The 19,801-nt window shown below is 38.5% G+C and overlaps 1 protein-coding gene and 1 long non-coding RNA gene across 2 annotated transcripts in view; both read right to left on the reverse strand.

The window, feature by feature from the left end:
- Positions 1-19,801, reverse strand: part of LOC120558537 (zinc finger protein 239-like) — a 360,504-nt gene that overhangs the window by 180,403 nt on the left and 160,300 nt on the right. The gene's annotated exons all lie outside the window — the stretch shown is intronic.
- LOC120559428 lies at positions 16,891-19,772 on the reverse strand. Its single transcript, XR_005639269.1, has 7 exons — positions 19,733-19,772; positions 19,451-19,519; positions 19,261-19,355; positions 18,691-18,817; positions 18,411-18,542; positions 17,175-17,251; positions 16,891-17,062 (listed from the first exon to the last, which is right to left on the reverse strand). It is a non-coding gene; the product is annotated as an uncharacterized LOC120559428 (long non-coding RNA).

Raw genomic sequence — 19,801 nt, forward strand, 5'->3', positions numbered from 1 at the left:
GTCCTTTACACTGTAAATTGCTTTACAGTACAATTACAGTAGTTTATTGTAAATCAAAATACAGTAACTTGCTGGCAACCGTGCTGCCTGTAAATTACTGTAAATATACAAGGAAATCGTTTACAGTGTAGGACAGGACAGGATCATAGAGACACAGGAAGTCCTGTTTTTCACCTTTTATGAGGCAAAAAAAAAAAACTGGCTGGTAAAAAGTCACTGTGGCAGGTGGATTTAACCCTCATGCCCTCCTCGGTCATTTTTGTACATTTTTCTCAAGTTTTTTTTCATTTTGTGATCATTTTTGCTGTGTTACTGCTTATGGCATGAACTTTTGTAGGAACCTTTCTCTTCAGCCAAATTTTTTAAATCCAGTGTTTTTTACTCTTACATGTCTTTTATACTTAAATGATTCATTTTGTACCCTTTGGACACAAAAATGTCCACACACACAAAAACTGCTATTAAATCATCATATATCAATATTTTTTTCTGCTTTTTTTTCATAAATCACTTAAACAACTTCTAACCTAAGCGCCAGTTTACAGCAAATGCAGGAGACAATGTTTTTATTCAAGCACGTCTTCAAAGACATGAAATGCATCCTTCAAAAGATGCCTTTTTTCAACCCTAAAATGATCATTGCTTGCTTAAAGGTTTACGCAAACACACACACACACAGCTCCATAATATAACTGGCAAAAATACAATGACTTCATGCATCTGCCTACAAGGGCAAAATGGTTGAATCTGGTGAAATACTGTAAAAATGTTAAATATGACCACTTTTGTACAAAATGAAATGCTGACATTACAGAATGCATGGTTTTATACTGTAAAGGCAGTGAGATCAAAACATGTGGTTATAATGGAAGTCAATGGGGCCATTTTTGCCTCGAAGGTGTCCAGAGGGAGTATCTGGAACTACATAAAAAATACTAATGCAATCAAATCAGTTTTGTTGCTTATCTTTGACATATCCAAGCCTCTAATCACCACAAAGCCCCATTCCCCTATGATTTATTTTATGGAAAATAATTTATGTTTTGTTGGGTTTTTCATAAATAATTGTTACTTCAAAGATTTAAAATTGGCATTTATTAAAATAAAAAAATAAAGGGTTAAAAAACAAAAAAAAAAAATTGGTTTGTTTGAAAAAGAAGTGATTTATGAAAAAAAAGCAGAAAAAAATATTGATATATGATGATTTAATATCAGTTTTTTGGACATGTACATTTTTGCCTCGAAGGTGTCCAAAGGGAGTAAATACTAATGCAATCAAATTAATTTTGTTGCTTATCTTTGACATACCCAAGCCTCTAATCCCCACCAAAGCCCCATCTAGATATTATTCATTATATGGAAAAAAAATCATTTTTTGTGTTTTTTTGTAATAAAAAATGAAATACTTCAAATAAATAAACTGGCATTTAAAGGGTTAAAATCCTGAAAATGATTGAATGTTTGGTAGTTTTGATTAGGTTACAAGTTGTTTAAGTGATTTATGAAAAAAAAGCAGAACAATATATTGATATATGATGATTTAATAGCAGTTTTTGTGTGCGTGGATTTTTTTGCCACGAAGGTGTCGAGAGTACGTTTTTTTAAGGAGGGCATGAGGGTTAAAAATCCACCTGCCAAAGTGGCTGGTGGTCAAAAAAGTTAACTTCATGCCCTGCACACCGGTCATATAAAACAATTACATTTCTTTACCTTATTAACTTTACCATGGCCTAATTAGTGGCAGAGGAGACACTATGAATGTCAAAAAGACCTTAATCATTTTGGTATCACTGATCATATTACCTTGGAACATAGCAATGCACAAGTGAGTTTTTATAGTTTTATACAGATCATAATATGTCCATCTCAGCTTTGCTTCAAAGAGAAAACTCCTCCGCTCCCTGACAGGAAACACCTTGCTAGGCTAACTTCCCTATGCTACCTCCCTCACATCTCCCTTGTTTAAACTTTCAACCTGTACTTCCTGTCTCCCTGACACAGAGATAAACATACTCTGCTGAATATTCTTTACTAAGAAAGAAGTGAATTTATGTGTGGGCCCTATAACATATTTGATGATTACATTTGTCTGATTTCTTGATTATAATTGATTATATGACAGACATTACAAGACAAAACAATATCTAATAAAATATTTAAAATAAGAGTGTACTTTTTCCTACCACACAATATAATGTCTTCTATCTAGATGTTGATACATAAAGATTTTTGTTTGATACTTGAGAAGTTTTGCTTGGATTTAAATGCACAAACGTTATTCCATGTCACCACCCTCAGGTTCAGAAGAGTCTCCAGTCTGGTCTTCAGTCTCTGGTTGTAAAAGTGGATGTGAGTTCCTGGCTGGTTCTGGTCCTCCACAGTCCTCTCCATCAGCTTCTGTTTCCATCTGACCAACACATTTATGTGTTTTGACATCAGAACGCCAGGCAAATCTTTTGTTACAAACACTGCAGCTGAATCTTTTCTCTCCTGTGTGGACTGCCATGTGTGACCGTAAATGTCCTCTCTGTGTAAAATATTTCTTACAAACTGAGCAGCTAAAATGCTTCTCTCCTGTGTGGATTCTCATGTGTTTCTTCAGATCTGACTTGAAGCCAAATCTTCTCCCACACTCAGAGCAGCTGAATGTTTTCTTACATGTTGAATCATGTTTCAGAGAGTTTAAAGCTGACTGAGGTTCTCTGGTCTCCTTCCAATCAGCACTGTTATCAGTCTCAGGTTCAGAAGAGTCTTCAGTCTCTGGTTGTAAGAGTGGATGTGAGTTCCTGGCTGGTTCTGGTCCTCCACAGTCCTTTCCATCAGCTTCTGTTTCCATGTGTTGAGTTTGTCTCTGATGAAGCTGTGAGGACTGAGCTTCCGCTTCATCATCTTCACTCTTCACAGGGACAGGAGTGAATGGGAACTTGGTGATATCAGCCTCCTCCAGCCCTTGAAGCTGCTCTCCCTCCTGACTACTCCACAGTTCCTCCTGTTCCTCTTTAATGTGTGTGGGGGGGGGGGGGCTCTGGCTCCTGCTGGTCCACACTGGAGCTACACTCCTGCTGCTCAGAGGGAACCCAATCTTTAACCACCAACAGCTGCTGAACATCTGCAGGAAACACAAATTGACAAAAACTGGGACGTCAGACAAAACCAAGACAACTGCACCATTCAACAACTTGCCTCCGTTTAGGAACAATCACAACTCCTGACATTTTCATAACTCACAGTGTAACTGACAGTGGTGAGAACAAGATTTAAACTTAACAGGAAGGTCTGGAGGTCATTGAAAGCGGACTGTAACCTGGAGAAGGCCTGGCTGGTTTGTGGTGAACAGAATGCTATCACCTGCATAAAAATGAGCATTACAACACTGAGCCGAAATATATATATGATTTCAGGGGATCTAAAATTGAACCGCTACGATCACCTTAACTATTTTTCATACCTGCAAACTCAGAAGGGCTGAAAAAGGTGACACATTTTATACCTCAAAAAAAAAAAGTAGGCCAATCGGGTGTTTTGTTAATTCACACTCCCTATATGATTCCCTACTCCTGCTGACGTGACGAGGTTGCTGAGGGCTCACCGTATAGGACCAGAGCGCAGTACAGGTGGGTACCCGCACATTGATCTGCAAGAAGCCACGGTACAGACCGTGAGCAGATCTGAAGGCAGCCAGAGGCTCTCAGCTCGAGATGAACGGCAGATAAGATATACATTTATTCAAACCTCTGTTTTTTTTAGAAGAAATATTCAAACGCCAATTTTGACAGCCCTAATATAAACTAATGTAAATATATCATGCTATTGCCGACAGGCCTACTAATATCTAATCGCCCCCGTCACTTTTAATAACTCCACTCATGTAATATTGTTGTATGCTGATTAGGGCTGTCCCTAACAATTATTTTTGTCATCAATAACCCTAACCCATTTTCCTATTATTCTAAAAGCATTTTTATTATTACTTGATAAGTATAAGAATTAACCCAAAATGAATATAAAGAATGTCATTAATATTTCAATATTTTATTATTAATGTTCAAATGACTGTGACCGGCACACACAAGGCCCCCTTCATTTTTCATCTCATCTGATCAATCACATAGAGCTGTCAAAACTAGTCAAAAATGACATTTAAATGTTTCTTCTAAAAAGCAGGTTCAAACTATTGGAATAATTATTTTTGCACATTATGTCCTGTAATAGAAAATCACATATTTATCTTTTAACATATCTTACTATTGACTTGTTTATTTACTTTTTAGCAGCATGAACTATTTACCCCTATATTGATGTATGGATCCTGATAGCCAAACTTTATGTTCTTCTGTTTATCTCAAGTGCAGAGACTGCTTTTTCTCTACCTCCCATTTCGGTCCTGGATTTGGAGGTCAGAGATCAGATGGAATTATAGTCAGAAGGGCTAGTAACTGAATGTGTAAATGTGTAATGTGTAAATGTGCTGTCAGCTGGTCAGGGCTGTAAATTGTGCATTATGTCACTGCATTGTTTCATTTATGTCATTTATGCAATATGTTAGTTGTGCAAAATCTCATTGTGCAAGGGCTGTGCTACACTTATTGTCGAGAATACAGCCGATAGGGTTGTTCACTTAATAACTGCCATTGAAAGGAGGAGTTAATATGCTTACTATATATGAGAACATGTTTTGTGTTGCATGAGAGTATGTGTTGAGTAGGGGTGGAACGGTACATGTATTCGTATTGAACTGAAACGGTACAGGCGTCTCGGTTGGGTAAATGAATTTACACGGAGAATACACGGTATAAAAGATCTTTAAGATCGCAAGTTTGGGAAAACTTCAAGACTGTATGGATGAAGCCTGGAGCCTCCCGTGTCATGCCTTCTCATCTCATGCCCTCCCGCCTGGTGCCGTCACGGCCTTGAAAACTTCGGTCTTCGGATCAGTTCCAGTAGTAGGCTACAGGCGAGAGAGTCGTGGATAAGACGAGGACTGTGTGTCGGTGCCGTTCAGCAGTTGTTGGGTATGTGAGTGGAAATACATCTAAGGCCGGTTACACACTGGAAGCGTCGCGCGAGCGTGTCAGCTGCATGGCGTGTCCGTTTATATTTCGGCTCCCATGTTAACAGGTTAGAGCTTACACACTGCCGGCCTGAGACGCGTGCCTGCTAGAAATAGAACCGACGCCTATTTTTCACGCAAGACGCGAGTGTTGGAAGCGTTTCCAGGCAAAATAGAATAGGAAAATATGTTTATATGTCATTTAGACACAAATACATATTAATAAATGACATATTGATGTTTGAAAGTCTAGGTTTTGACATCAATGTAGATATAAATGTAATACAAAATTTCAGAGAAAAGATTTTCAAATATTGCACCTGTCATACAGAACGAAATATTCTGTAACATATTTTGCAGTCAATACGTTGTCTTGAATTAATCAAATCAGTAGGCTATATATAAATGGTAGGATAGGCTACGATACGATACGCAGCTGAGACGCAACAGAAACGCCACGCTCGCGAGACGCGTGCAGTGTGTAACCGGCCTAACATGCTAACGCATATCTGACGCCATCACCCAGCTGTACCAATCACTGGAACGAGACAAAAGAAAACTGTCCAACTTCTCCTCCATGATGATTGTCTTATTTTGTTTACAAGTTACAGATGGAGTCTGGAGATGATGTGGGGTACTTCTTGTTTACATCTTACTTTACACACTAAAGGCTGTTGCTGCTAGCACAGGGGAGAAACTGTATGTATGTACCAGGTGGTACAGCCTGAGACATGCACAATAAAAACTAATTTGCCTTCTGCATTTTTGTTTTGCTTTTCCCTCCATTGTATCGAACCGAACCGTGATGTCTGAACCTGACTGACTTCTGGTACCGTTCCACCCCTAGTGTTGAGAGATGCTTATTTTCTGTATTTTGTGTTGTCTTTGTAAAGCTGTTTTTGTACTGTGTGCGCAGAACATACGTCATACTTGGCCATTGGCTGTAGTCTCTGCGGTATGTTAGAAGTGCCGACGTGAGGTGATACCACAGTTGGCCACTAGTACCCGGCCGTTGTTGGAGTGTCAGTACCTTTATGGGGGCTGCCATCTTCCTCTATTCATGCGCATCGACGCAAATTATGAAAATCAAAGTATTTTTTTATCGTTGCTAAAATGTTTGTGGAAACATGGCTGAACAACAGTTGTACCAGACTATCCAGCTACCAGGCCTGCTAGCCATGCTGTGTCACCGGATAAAAGTCGTGGAGGTGGGCTGTGTTAACACGGACTGGTGCTAGTATCCAACTAACTGCTCACCGCTGGTGGAGTTTGCGACTGACAATTCCGGCGCAAAACGAACCTAGGGGTTAATAACGGATGTGTGTTTATAGCTTGAAAGAAGCTATCGCGGACCGCTGATTAGCTTACAACGCTAGTATTCGGGGCACAGGGAAAGTAAAAATAAATCGCTATTTTGTACTAAAAAGGCTCAAAATATCACCAAACTTCAACGGTAGCATAATGAGGGGCCCTACATGTTAACCGGAGCATTGAGAACTTTGTAAGTGTACAGACGAAGAGCTGTGGGGCTCTGTGAAAGGGCTACGAGAGAGAGAGAAAGCTATGCCGCAACAGAGCCTCGTACTTCGGAAAACCAGTCATGACTTACAACTGGCGATGCAAACTAAAATTACAAGCAATTTGCTCAATATTTCTGAAATAATCGCACTGATGTAAAACATAACTGGTCTAGTGTACTTACTCAGTGGATAACTGTCCATCTGGTCCCTCCGGTCTGGGTCGCCGTCCCCAATTTATTTTGAGGACATGGAAAAAAGTTTCAAGTACAGCCCTGTTTATCAGAGAGGGGAGATCTTCAGACTGTACAAAACACAGCGTCTATTGGGTGTTGCGACGCAACAGGTCCCACTCCTTACAACACAGACACTCCTGTTTGGTAGCCATAGCTTCACAATGTCTGTAGGTACACCACCAGTTTCCCGAAGTAGGAGGCTATGTTGCTGCATTGACTACCGGTAGGTCTCTCTCTCTCGTAGCCCTTTCACGGAGCTCCCGCAGCTCTTCGTTCAATAAACTGTCTGCACACTTACAAAGTTCTCAATGTTTCGGTTAACATGTAGGGACCCTCATTAGGCTACCGTTGAAATTTGGTGATATTTTGAGCCTTTTTAGTGGTACAAAATAGCGATTTATTTTTACTTTCCCTGTGCCCCGAATACTAGCGTTGTAAGCTAATCAGCAGTGGCACTAGCTTCATTCAAGCTACAATACACATTCGATTAGCATGAAACCATGTCCCAGAGAACAACCCCGAAGCTCAACGCCAGGCCAATACAAAACGTCAAATAAACGTACAGTTAACCCTTGTGTTGTGGGTCTGCCATAATGTCTTGGAGTTAGTAGCAGATTGGGTAATCTGCTGTTGGAAATAGACCGCCTTAGCCTTACGCAGTTCAACAGTACATTTATTTCTAATTTGTATGAAGTTATTTACTTATTCTTACCCACAACATCATTAAAAACAACACACACCCACAACACAAAAGGCGCTACAGGAGTATGAAAGGACAGACAACAAGATTCACAACCAGCTTCTAGCCACAGGCCATCAGACTCCTGAACCTTTTTCACAGCAGACATTTTGACTTGTCATAGTAGGAAAAGCACAGCTGAAATTGACAGCTCAATTCTAAGGGTGTCACGAAATTAAGTCACAATCTTGAATATCGAATAAAAAAATGTAATCGTTGATACTGCCACGCCCCCATGTCACGTCCGGTCAGCTTGTCAAGCGGAAAAAAAAACATGTGTTGAAGTGCTGCGAGTCAGTCAACCTCCTGTAACTAGGGTTGGGTACCGTTTGGATTTTTACAATTCCGATGCCTAACTGGTACTTTTAAAACGATTCCAATTCCTAACCGATTCTTGAAAAACTGAAAAATTACACAAAAGAAAGGCTTTTTTATGGAGTTGTTTTAAAATTGAAAATGATTTAAATTGAACAATATATTAACGTTTTAAAGTACTTAAATATATAATAAGTAAACCTAAGTCACCTAACACACAGCTACAATAATGTAACAAATAACAGTTACACTATTAACAAGTAACAACAAAATAAATGTTGAGTTGGTATGCCAACCAGCTTCAAACTTTAGCAGTTCTTTTGCAGAAAAATGACTATATTTTCCTTCTCTGGCAAGATACTAGACCTCTCCTGACTTATGACATGTCCTGCACAGGAGAAAACTCTCTCAGATGGTGTCCAAGAGGTCTGTACACACCCAGGTATGAGTTTGAAAGGGTAGGCAATTTGGGGAGGCTGTCCTGCCTCCCCCACCACCAGGCTACAGGCTCTTGTCCTGAACGATAGACTAGCAGAGCAAGTGTAATATGTTTACTAGCGATCACGTGCAGTCAGTGAATGGTTAATATGCTTTTACGTCTGTTTTGGTGAGCCCAGAGGGAAAATATGACATTTTAAAAGTAGCCTACATTTACGGTAGCTAGCTAACGGTAGACTACAGAGAAAGTGGGATATTTTTACGTCCGTTTCGGAGCGTGTACAAAAAGCCGTCCATCAGCAGGGATTGTAGAGTGCATGTCCAAGAATAGCGCGGACACACGCTGAGGGGTGTCAAAAGTATTCACATTCATTACTCAAGTAGAAGTACAGATACTAGGGTTTGAAAATACTTTTGTAGAAGTTGAAGTATCAACTCAAGCTTTTTACTTAAGTAAAAGTGTAAAAGTACTGGTTTCAAAACTACTTAAAGTATAAAAGTAAAAGTAATGTAAGGCAGAGATCTTCAACAGGAGGTCCTCAGAGTCATTGCAGGGGGGCCTCCAAATTATTGTAAATTTTTGAGTCTTTAAAAAGAAAAAGAAATGAAAAGGCCTTAACATAATTCCAATATATTATTAGCAAATATAAATTCCCACTGATGATAGGCTTACTGGCCTATAGGTTAGGTAGTCACTAAGATATCAGCCCACAGATAGTTAATCCTAGATTTACTGTGCCACATATGTAGCATTCAAATATGTTTTATAAAATCATGCCAATAATTAATATTTTAATAGCTTATGAAAAAAGGGTATGTAAGAAGGCTTCAGGTTGCCCTAACAGTTATTGTAGGCCCAGTTTAATATGCAACTTAATTTCATACAATATGTAGTACAGGGCTCCACACTAACTTTTTGCCTTGGTTGCACTGGTGCGCCTAACTTTTTTTATTTAGGTGCACCAGCACAAAATTTAGGTGCACCCAAATTTTTCCTCGCATCGCCGTAACGCTGAATGGATATAGCTCTGTATTTTTTCACAAAGTGGGCTAAATGTTCAGTTTAAGTCAAAGCCACTTTTCACAAGCTCTTTTATTAAAACAGATTGTGATTAAAATAAAATGCAAAGACAGGGTTTCCTTTACCAGTTTGAAAATATACAGCTGCAACACATGTAAATGAAAGTTATCTAAAATAAATAGCCTGAGAAAGCTCCTTCATAAGCTTTCAACAACAATAACAGACTGATTGATTAAAAGAGAGAGGACGCCCGGATAGCTCAGTTGGTCTCTCCCCTTTCATGTCTTCAGCTTTCCTATCAAAATAAAGGCCGAAATCTTAAAAAAAAAAAAAAAAAAAAGAGTGACGGCTGACTCATTAGCGGCGTTACACCCGTCTTGTGTAGGCTATGAAATGTCTGGATCGTCGCTGCGCTGCATTTTTATGAACTATGATCCAGCATGCTCCGTCTTACACGCTATTACTCAACCAACTGAAGTTAGTTTAATAATGTGTTTTTCGCCGTGGCGGCCGCAGTAACAGAGTTACCAGCGGAAACGCTGGTACCAATACAGGTTTCCCTCTCATACTTAACAATATACAGCTGTGTTAATAACAATTAAATCTGTAGACAAATGTCGGGAGTTTGGACCAGCGGCGCTGTGTCTCTCCATGTTGCAGGGGAGCCGGCCGGTGTGTGAGTGAATGGGGGGGGGGGGCTGCGCGGAGGAGAGATCCAAACACAGGCACGGCTTTCCAGAAGGAATGGGTCATGTATCGCAACATTAAACCATATTGATATAAACAACATTGCTTCGTTAGTGGAGAGACGGCGGATGCGAGGACGTAAGAAAAATCTTAGTCGCACCCTTACAAATTTTGGTCGCATTTGCGACCAAATTGGTCGCACTCTCGAGCCCTGAAGTAGGGGGTCCCTGCTACATCTCACTTTAAGTTAAGGGGTCCTTGGCTTAAAAAACATTGAAGACCCCTGATGTAATGCCATTAAGGACAAAAGCTTAACCCCAAAACGTGGGGACAAAACCCCACTTCCACAAAAAACATTTTTCTAAAGGCCATAATGACTATAATAGCTAAGGTTATATTAAAATCATACCTGCAAACTCAGAAGGGCTGAAAAAGGTGACACATCTCTTCTGTGTTTTTCAGACAAGGGCAGCTACAGTCTGGAGTAGAATCCTCTCCAGTGAAATACAGACACACTTTTACACCGTTTAGCTCTCAGCATTTTAACCGTGTTCACTCCAGCTGCTAGCTAATGCTAGGCTAACGTTACCTGCTGCCCACTGTAGTGTTAACTAGCGTCCCGTGCGGCGATGTTTCAGTTCCCTCTAACGTCCGTTTTCGGAGCATCAGAGAGAAGCGCAGTTATTTAAGTAGCAACTAAATAAGGCAACGACATCCACGTTGCTATTCGGTCCGGTAGATAACGGTCTATAAGGCACCGGTGCCGTATTAGCACCGGGTCTGTGCAGGTGCGATTGACCGCGTACAAACCAATAGGGTGTCGGAATGGTATATGTTTATACTTCTCATCTAACCACAACCAAATTCACTCTGTCCGGATGGAGCGATCTGGATAGTTTTTATTTGTTTTTTTGGTTTTTGAACGATGACAAGCCGGAATGAAAACAAGCCGAACTGAAATGTGAGTAACGAGGCTATTTTTAAAATGTGAGTAGAAAGTAGAGATAATTGCGTGAAAATGTAAGGAGTAGAAGGAAAAAGTATGCTGTAAAATAATTACTCCAGTAAAGTATAGATATCCAAAATTTCTACTTAAGTAAGGTAACAAAGTATTTGTACTTCGTTACTTGACACCTCTGCACACGCTTCAAACCGCGAGCGGGCACGTGCGCCACTCGGCAGAAAAGGGAGAAAGAAAAAAATAAATAAATAAATAAAAAATAAAAGAGTCTGCCGCTGTCCGGAGCGACAAAGGGAAAATATTTCAGTCGGAACCAAAATTTGCGTTCTAATCCAGTCCGAATACTACCGTTTGCACAGGAACCTTTCGGTAGACAACCCTACCTGTAACTTAGCTAGAGCCAGTCAAAATAGCATGGCAACTGCAGATGCTGGAGACCCATCGACAGAACTTGAGGCCCCTCCTCTTTCACTGATGTGTGTGAAAGTATTTTGGATTTCCAGTGAGTTATGTTGAAATCGTTCGCGTTGTCGACAAAAAAGCCACAGTTCGCATGCTATACTATGCGCGTGTACCATATTCTGTGCGTTTACCATTGCACATTAGCCTAGCAGCTAGCGGATATTCCTTTTGCTTATAGCTTTATCCCGACAAAACTGCACGGTTGAATTTCAGCCTGCATGCACGTTTTGCAGCCTAAACAGAGCAGCTTATATTGGTTATATTAGAGAGAGCAACAAGTTGGTGGACTACCGCCCGCCGAGTCGCCCTCTCTGCTCTCTGTCTGCTCAGCTGCTGTGCTGGCTTGATGGTGTTTTAAGCCCCCAACTAAGCCTTCAAGGCAGAGCTGCAACCGTCGTCTTCAGGCAGCGCTGCCTGGAAGACGACATTGTGGGCTTCAAACACCAAACCCTGTGTGGTGCGAAGAGTCTCCCCTCAGGATTGTCGGTAAACTTTTTTTTTTCTTTTTTCCTTTATTGACAAATTGTCAATTTTCCAATTGACTAAAGATATGTTATTGTCACATTATGTTGTTAATAAATGTTTTGTACATTGCGAACAAATATCAGATATTATATCACATACAAGTCTATTCTAAAAATGGCATAGCAACCTGTGCTTAAAAAAAGAAGAAGTAAAAATCGAGAATCGAACCGTGACCTTAGAATCGAAAATGTAATCGAAGATTTGGAGAATCGTGACACCCCTACTCAATTCCATTAAGTGTCCCAGTAAGCTATTTCAGTGAGTCAGAGAGGCACAATACCAGGGTCTCTCCTAAGTGGAATGCAGCCATCAGTAATGGGTTTGAATACACCTGTGCTTTTCCTACTATGACATGTCAACATGTCTGCCGTGAAAAAGGTATACATCCGCCCATATGCACTCCATTTTCCCCTCCTAAACTCTGCAATATCCCCCCACACACACTCCATCCTCCCCAGGGCTTGACATTAACTTTTTGAGGCACTTCTCCTTTGGACAAGTACATTTACATTTCACTTGTCCATGCACAAAAGTCACTTGTCCGGGTAAAGATTCATCATTTTATAAAAAAAATAAATAGTGTTTTGCTAATGCAGAATTCAAAACAAACCGTTGAAAGCATCCTAACACTATCAACATTAATAAAATTCTGTTGAAACAGTAGAAACAAACGTGTCCCAACAATAGATTTCCCATTCAACAAGAAAAAAGGATCTCCAGACTCCATAATACAAAGTAATATGTTGCACGCCGGTGTGCAGAAGTTAATATATTGAGATTCTAAGTCAATATTTTAAAGTTTGTCATTACTTTCAGATTCCTAGTCAATATTCTAAGTTACTAAGTCAATATATTGAGATACTAAGTCGAAACCTTTAGATAGTGAGTCAATATATCTAGATTATAAGTCAATATTTTAAATGTTCTTATTGGTTTGAGATTCTTAGTCAATATTCTGAGTTACTAAGTCAATATATTGAGATACTGAACCAATATAGTGAGATATTAAGTCAATATATTGAGATACTAAGTCAATATTTTGAGATAAGTCAATATAATGAGATACTAAGTCAATATTTTGAGATAAATCCATATATTGAGATACTGAACCAATATAGTGAGATATTAAGTCAATATATTGAGATACTTAGTCAATATTTTGAGATAAGTCAATATATTTAGATACTAAGTCAATATTTTGAGATAAATCAATATATTGAGATACTAAACAATATAGTGAGATTCTAAGTCAATATTTTACATTTTCTCATTACTTTGAGATTCTTAGTTTATATTCTGAGATACTAAATCAATATTTTGACCACAGGTAGTGGTGACTTGAACTTATACTATATCTAAAATAATTTTGTAGACATAACAATGGATTTTGCCACTAAATGTTGGTGATAACTTTTTTTATACAATTTCACTCATTTCTACCCGGCAGAGGCTGATTTACCGAAGGGATCCTTTAAAAGGTGTAGCTACTTTACAGTTGATTATTACCCGATATTTAATCCGCATATTATTTATTTTCTTCAAAAAAGGAGCACAAAAAAACTACATTATAGAACGGCTTGTTTATTGCTAAGGCAAAATTAAATGATTTATTAAAAATTTAACAATAACCTATTTCACCAGTACGTTCCTGTTAAACAACAAAAACGACCACTGGATGGGAAAAGGGTATTTTACAACAACTCTGAATGCAGCACGATGCTGGCGAGGCAAATTTCAAGTGAACGCAACATCTGTGTTTTTCCGACAACAGCAGCTGCACACTGTCATACGTTCCTCTCCAGTGAAATACAGACACACTTTTACACCGTTTAGCTGTCAACATTTTAACCGTGTTTACTCCAGCTACTAGCTAACGGTAGGCTAACGTTACCTGCTGTTGAGTGTAGTGTTAACTATCGTGACATGCGGCGATGTTTAGGTTGCCTCTAACTCCGTTTTCGGAGCATCAGAGAGAAGCGCAGTTATTTCAGTGGCACTGAAGTCCGCATTGCAATTCGGTCCGGTAGATAACAGTCGTTAAGGCACCGGTGCCGTATTAGCACCGGGTCTCTCGTTTTCTGTCAAAGATGTGGCGAGGAGGTAACGTTAAGGCGGAGTTAGCAAGCTAACATTAGCCAACTAACACCGGCAGGTTCACCGTGATTTCATGCTGCATCGCTTACAGAGAATTTGTTGAACAGTGGGCTGGGTCTAACGTTAGTGGTCCGCTGCCCGGGATTGCGGGGGAAAAAAATTATCGTTTCAAATCGGTAACATACGTAATGAGGGGCACATGACGTGAAGTAACATGGCATTTTATTTTGTTTGAGTTTTCACTTGTCCAGTGGGGCAAGTAAATTTCTCTTCCACTTGCCCTACACAAAATCCACTTGTCCCAGACAAGCGGACAAGCCTTAATGTCGAGTCCTGCTCCCCTCCTGAACACTGCAATACACACACACACACACACACACACACACACACACCATCCTCCCCTCCTAAACTCCTGGACTCACACCACATACAGAGCTGTCAAGGCACAGTGCACTTTATCCATATTCTTATCTCCATTTTGTATCACTTTTTCAAACTATTTATTGCTTTTTTATTGTTGGTTTTTAACTTAATTTCATTCGTTGTGTAAGGAAGACTAGCAAAGCTAACTTTTCATTGCCTGGTGTAAGTTGTCTTTACTGTGCATTTGACAGTTGAATTCTTGATACTTTAGCTGTTCCTCTCTAGTTCTAGTAAGACTAGTATTTGGACAATGTTAACATTCTCCTATGTAAATGGCATGGATGTCTATTTTTATTGCAACTTAATGGAGAAAGCTGTGTCATTTCTTTCCAGATAATGATAAATTGACTATTGCTATAATAAGCCATTTAAGCTAAGTATATGGTTACTTGAATTCTCATTATGTTTTTGTATATTGTATTTGTTGTTATTATAGACAGACACACACACACACACACACACACACACACAAACACACACACAGAGACACAAACACACACACAGAGACACAACACACACACACACACACACACACTTTGGTTACAATACTGTGATATTGTGTTCCAAGGCGAACATCACTACTATGTAATCATCACCTATACAGTCCTAATGGAAAACCTATTAAATAAGAATCTTTTTTAATCTAGAAAACAGACCCGAAATCCCCATCACCAAACCCACCAGACTCCATGTAAATAATCAGTACTTTTAGCGTGTATAGAGCCAGCATATTTCCACATGTAAATGTGGTAATTAAGGGTTTATTTCAACCAAACCAGAGTGGTGATTATTGGAACAGTGGAAAGATGAACCATGCCGGTTTTTGGTAGTTTTATTTTGTTTCTGTCCACTTTGAATGCAGTGTGTTTTACGATGATAAAAGTACTGATTATTTACATGGAGTCTGGTGGGTTTGGCGACGGCCTATTAAAGAGCTAAAGATTCAAACAGCGCTTATGAACAAATGCTTATTTACATACGTCCTGCCGTCATATCGTTGCTGAGAGAAGAGATCACAGGAAGGAGAGAAAGATCAACTGAAGGTTTAATGACCAAACCTGCTCTGTGTAACCGAAGCTGAGGGTTGAAAACAGCGTCCAGTAGCTCCCGTTGTCGCTCGTTCTCCTCTTTTGAACGACAAAGTTCCTCCTCGTACTCTGCTATCGTTCTTTCAAACAGCCCAAATATCTACTGCGGTCAAGCCAGCCTCCACTTCAAAATGAGCGGTCAAACTAGCCACCCCTATATTTCGCGGTGCGCGTATACACTTGCTATTACGGTGAAACTAAAAAGAGGGAATTTTCTGACGAAGGCAATTTCCCATTCATTTATTCTGTCTGCCTGTCTGTCTATCTGCCTGCCTGTCTGTCTGTCTGTCTGTCAGAAAGAAAGAAGGAAAGAAAGAAAGATTTTAGCACACCTCACAACCTCTGTGACAACTGCATGATATGCTGAATTCCAAAATAAGAGCCCCCCCAAAACTCAAATATTATGTTTTGTCTACACATTAAGAAAATCATGAAAATAAAAGTACTAGCTTCCACAGACCAATTTCACCTCAGCTGGAGAGGACTCCTTCTCAATGTGTGATCTACAATGTTTCAGGACATTCTGATGTTGTTTTCCAAAATAAGAGCCCCCAAAACTCATATACACACTTTTTTGTCCATACATTCAGAAAATCATACAAATAAAAGTCTCAGCTTCCACAGACCAATTTCACCTCAGATGGATAGGACTCCTCCTCAAGATGTGATCTACAATGTTTCAGGGCATTCTGATGTTGTTTTCCAAAATAAGAGCCCCCCAAAACTCAAATATTAGCTGTTTTGTCTACACATTAAGAAAATCATGAAAATAAAAGTACTAGCTTCCACAGACCAATTTCACCTCAGCTGGAGAGGACTCCTTCTCAATGTGTGATCTACAATGTTTCAGGGCATTCTGATGTTGTTTTCCAAAATAAGAGCCCCCCCAAAACTCACATACACGCTGTTTTGTCCATACATTCAGAAAATCATACAAATAAAAGTCCCAGCTTCCACAGACCAATTTCACCTCAGATGGAGAGGACACCTTCTCAAGGTGTGATCTACAATGTTTCAAGACATTCTGATGTTGTTTTCCAAAATAAGAGCCCCCCAAAGCTCAAATATTAGCTGTTTTGTCTACACATTAAGAAAATCATGAAAATAAAAGTACTAGCTTCCACAGACCAATTTCACCTCAGATGGAGAGGACACCATCTCTCAGTGTCACTTACAAAAGTACAAGACAATCTGTTATTGAATTTCACATTTAAATTTTTTTATTTAATTATTTACAAATTATTTAAACACTTTTTTATAATGAATATGTGAACACTTCTTTAAATGAACATAATGTAATTTGCAATATTATTTTACCAAACAAAATTGACAGCAGCATAATGTAAATAAAACGATAAATAACATAAAAGTATTAATTCTGTTATCTCGACAGATTTAACAGCAGAAAACGCAGTCCCAATCATTGACTCTGGCCCATCTCAGCTTTTTCTTAGTCATGCCCAGGCACTTCTCGTGGTACCACCTCTTGCAGCGGTCACACTGGATCTAAAATAAGTTAGAAATATCATTTAACTGCTACATACACAGATCCACGTTTTAAATTGCTACTCCTTCTCACTTTACAATTCTCCTTTTACAAGTGAACCAAAAAACTCACCCACTTTGTCACATGTTGCCTGCTTCCAATTGGCTCTTTCTGTGCGCACATGGAACAGTGATTGGTCTCATCAAACACTATAAGTATTAGAAATAAATAAATGGGTAACACAAATTTAATGTTCAGTGTCCATGCCCTTTTTAAAGGAACCACCTTACAATATCAACATTACATACAGCGAAGACTGCATTTATTTATATATATAACCAGCGAGATATTTAGGTAATTACTAAATGTTGCTTTTAAACCATGTTTTAAAATACTCTGCTGTATTAACTAGAGTGAAAATAACAATGTGTATAACTTGTGTCAAGACATTATTTTTAATATTATAAACTGTCTATTTATACCCCTTTCATTTTTGTGAACCTATTTATGTCATAGTATATCTATGGTGTTGCTGTTCATGTCTTATTTCATGTATTGCATGTATTACGTCTCATTGCTTGCAATATTTCCATGCCTTAATCCTCTGCATAGTCATCTGTAATCTTTTTTTGTTATTTGCCAAGCTTGTTTACTTGCATTACTGGCATGTATTACCTGTGTGTGATCAATTTTCTTGTCATCTTTATTTGTAATTTCAGTTGATACCCTCTGTGTTTATGATTGCATGTGGTGCATTAGACGCTATTTTTGTCTTGTTAAATTCTACATAATGCTGTTAAATAACGACACTATGGTGAAAAAGTATTTTTATCAATAAAATATTTAATATATAAAATATTTTTGGTTACTGTCCATTTTATCAAAATCTTTACAGCTTTTTGTAGTAACCATGTTTATAATAGCTGTAAGCTGCTCTGTGTTATAGCTCACCATAGGTTGTCCTGAAATTACTGGCCACCATGGCTTCACAGGCCGTATTCTGTCTGTCTTAGCTGATACTACTCTGGCAACCCTACATTTTGTGTTAGCTTTAATGTAATAATATACAACCTGGCTGTGAGTGTTGACCATCAGAAGACATCTTAACTAGTGTGAATTCTTTCTTTGAATTTTGAATTATTTAATTATTGTTATAACCATCTATTTCCCTCTGAAGCTGCATTAACAGTTTTATTCAAATTACAATTTCACTGAAGTTTCATTTAATAAAATATTTTTTCTACTACTGTTTTTATATTACACTAGACTTCTGCATTGTGCATTTGAATTCTGACTAGAGTCTAAACTGTTAAGCTGCATTTTATTTTGTATCCCTCAATACAACAGACAAACACTTGTTTTACAAACCTGATTCTTTCAGTATCTGCAGAGCCATCATTTTTCGCTCTTGTGCCATTTCCTTTTTGGATGTTCCAAAATGGAAATCTGGAACAGCTGGAAATGCCCTCACTATTGCCCTTGCCATCTAAACAAATAATACTATTTACAAACATTGTGTGGACTGTGTCAGACTCCAGCTTAACTACAAAATTCCAATTATTTTGTATTGTGTCATGTTGTGTAAATTGTTGAAACATCAAATAAATTTATGAAAGAAAAGAGATAGATATTACAAAACTTCACATACCAAGGTGACAATGACCCCACAGCTACTGGCATCCTGCTGGACTGGATGTTTCAGAACTCCTCCTTTCCATTTGATGTCCAGCCACTCCATTTTTCCATGGCATGTTTGCCTCATCTGTAGGTACTCACTGTATGTGATGTTTTACAGGAATATGTATTAATTAGGAAAAGATTACAAAAAGCTTTGCTTTCAAATGATAAGTAAATTCTAAACTTATAACTCTTCTTCTAATGGTGAAAGTCTAAGTACTCCCAAATAATGCTATTAAACTCTTAAATTCAGTAAGTTTATACTAAACCAAATTACAAGGTATGGCATGTAAATAAATCCATTAATTTAATGTAATTCAATGTCTTTACAACATTTGTAATGTCTCCATAAATTGTGATGTGATTAATTTAATTTGGAATTTGGGAAAAATATATGATATAGTGAATTTCCTTAATTTTTTACCAGGCTATTGGGTTAATATTTGGTGTAACCCTTTTAGTGAATGTAAATCAGTAAATATGTATCTCCACCAATGACCACTCCTTGGTTTAGGAATTTCATGAGTTATAAAATGAATACCTGATTTTTTTGGCAGCATGAATGGAATCATCTTTCTCTTTGTTATTTTGTGAAGGATCCATCAAGTACACTGTGTGGTTGACAGCATTTATGTACTGAAAATGATAAGGGGGAAATGCAACCAATACATCTTTTAATAATACACCAGACAAAATAAATAATGACATATAGATATCGTTCTGCTACTCACCAGAAGTTTCCAGTGGACGTCGCAGATGTTCACAAATAAAAGAATTGCCTGGTAATTGTCAAAGCTGACCTAATGAGGAAGTTAAATAATAATTACCTTTGCACTGTAAACCATAAATAGTAAATTTATGTTTTAAAAGCAATATGGAAAGCTGGCATATTCACTATACATTTAGTATGTAGTGCTGCAATAGATAATTTATAATTTCTCATACATAAGGTCCCTGCACAAACACACAAAATTGCACATCCACACTGTAGTCCATGTTACCACTGTGATCACCTTTGACAAACTGTGCAGGAAAAGATGTGAGCTTTCCCCAAACCCCCATGCAGAATCACCCATGCTGTG

Source organism: Perca fluviatilis, chromosome 5 (assembly GCF_010015445.1).
Source record: "Perca fluviatilis chromosome 5, GENO_Pfluv_1.0, whole genome shotgun sequence".
NCBI classification, from domain to species: Eukaryota; Metazoa; Chordata; class Actinopteri; order Perciformes; family Percidae; genus Perca; species Perca fluviatilis.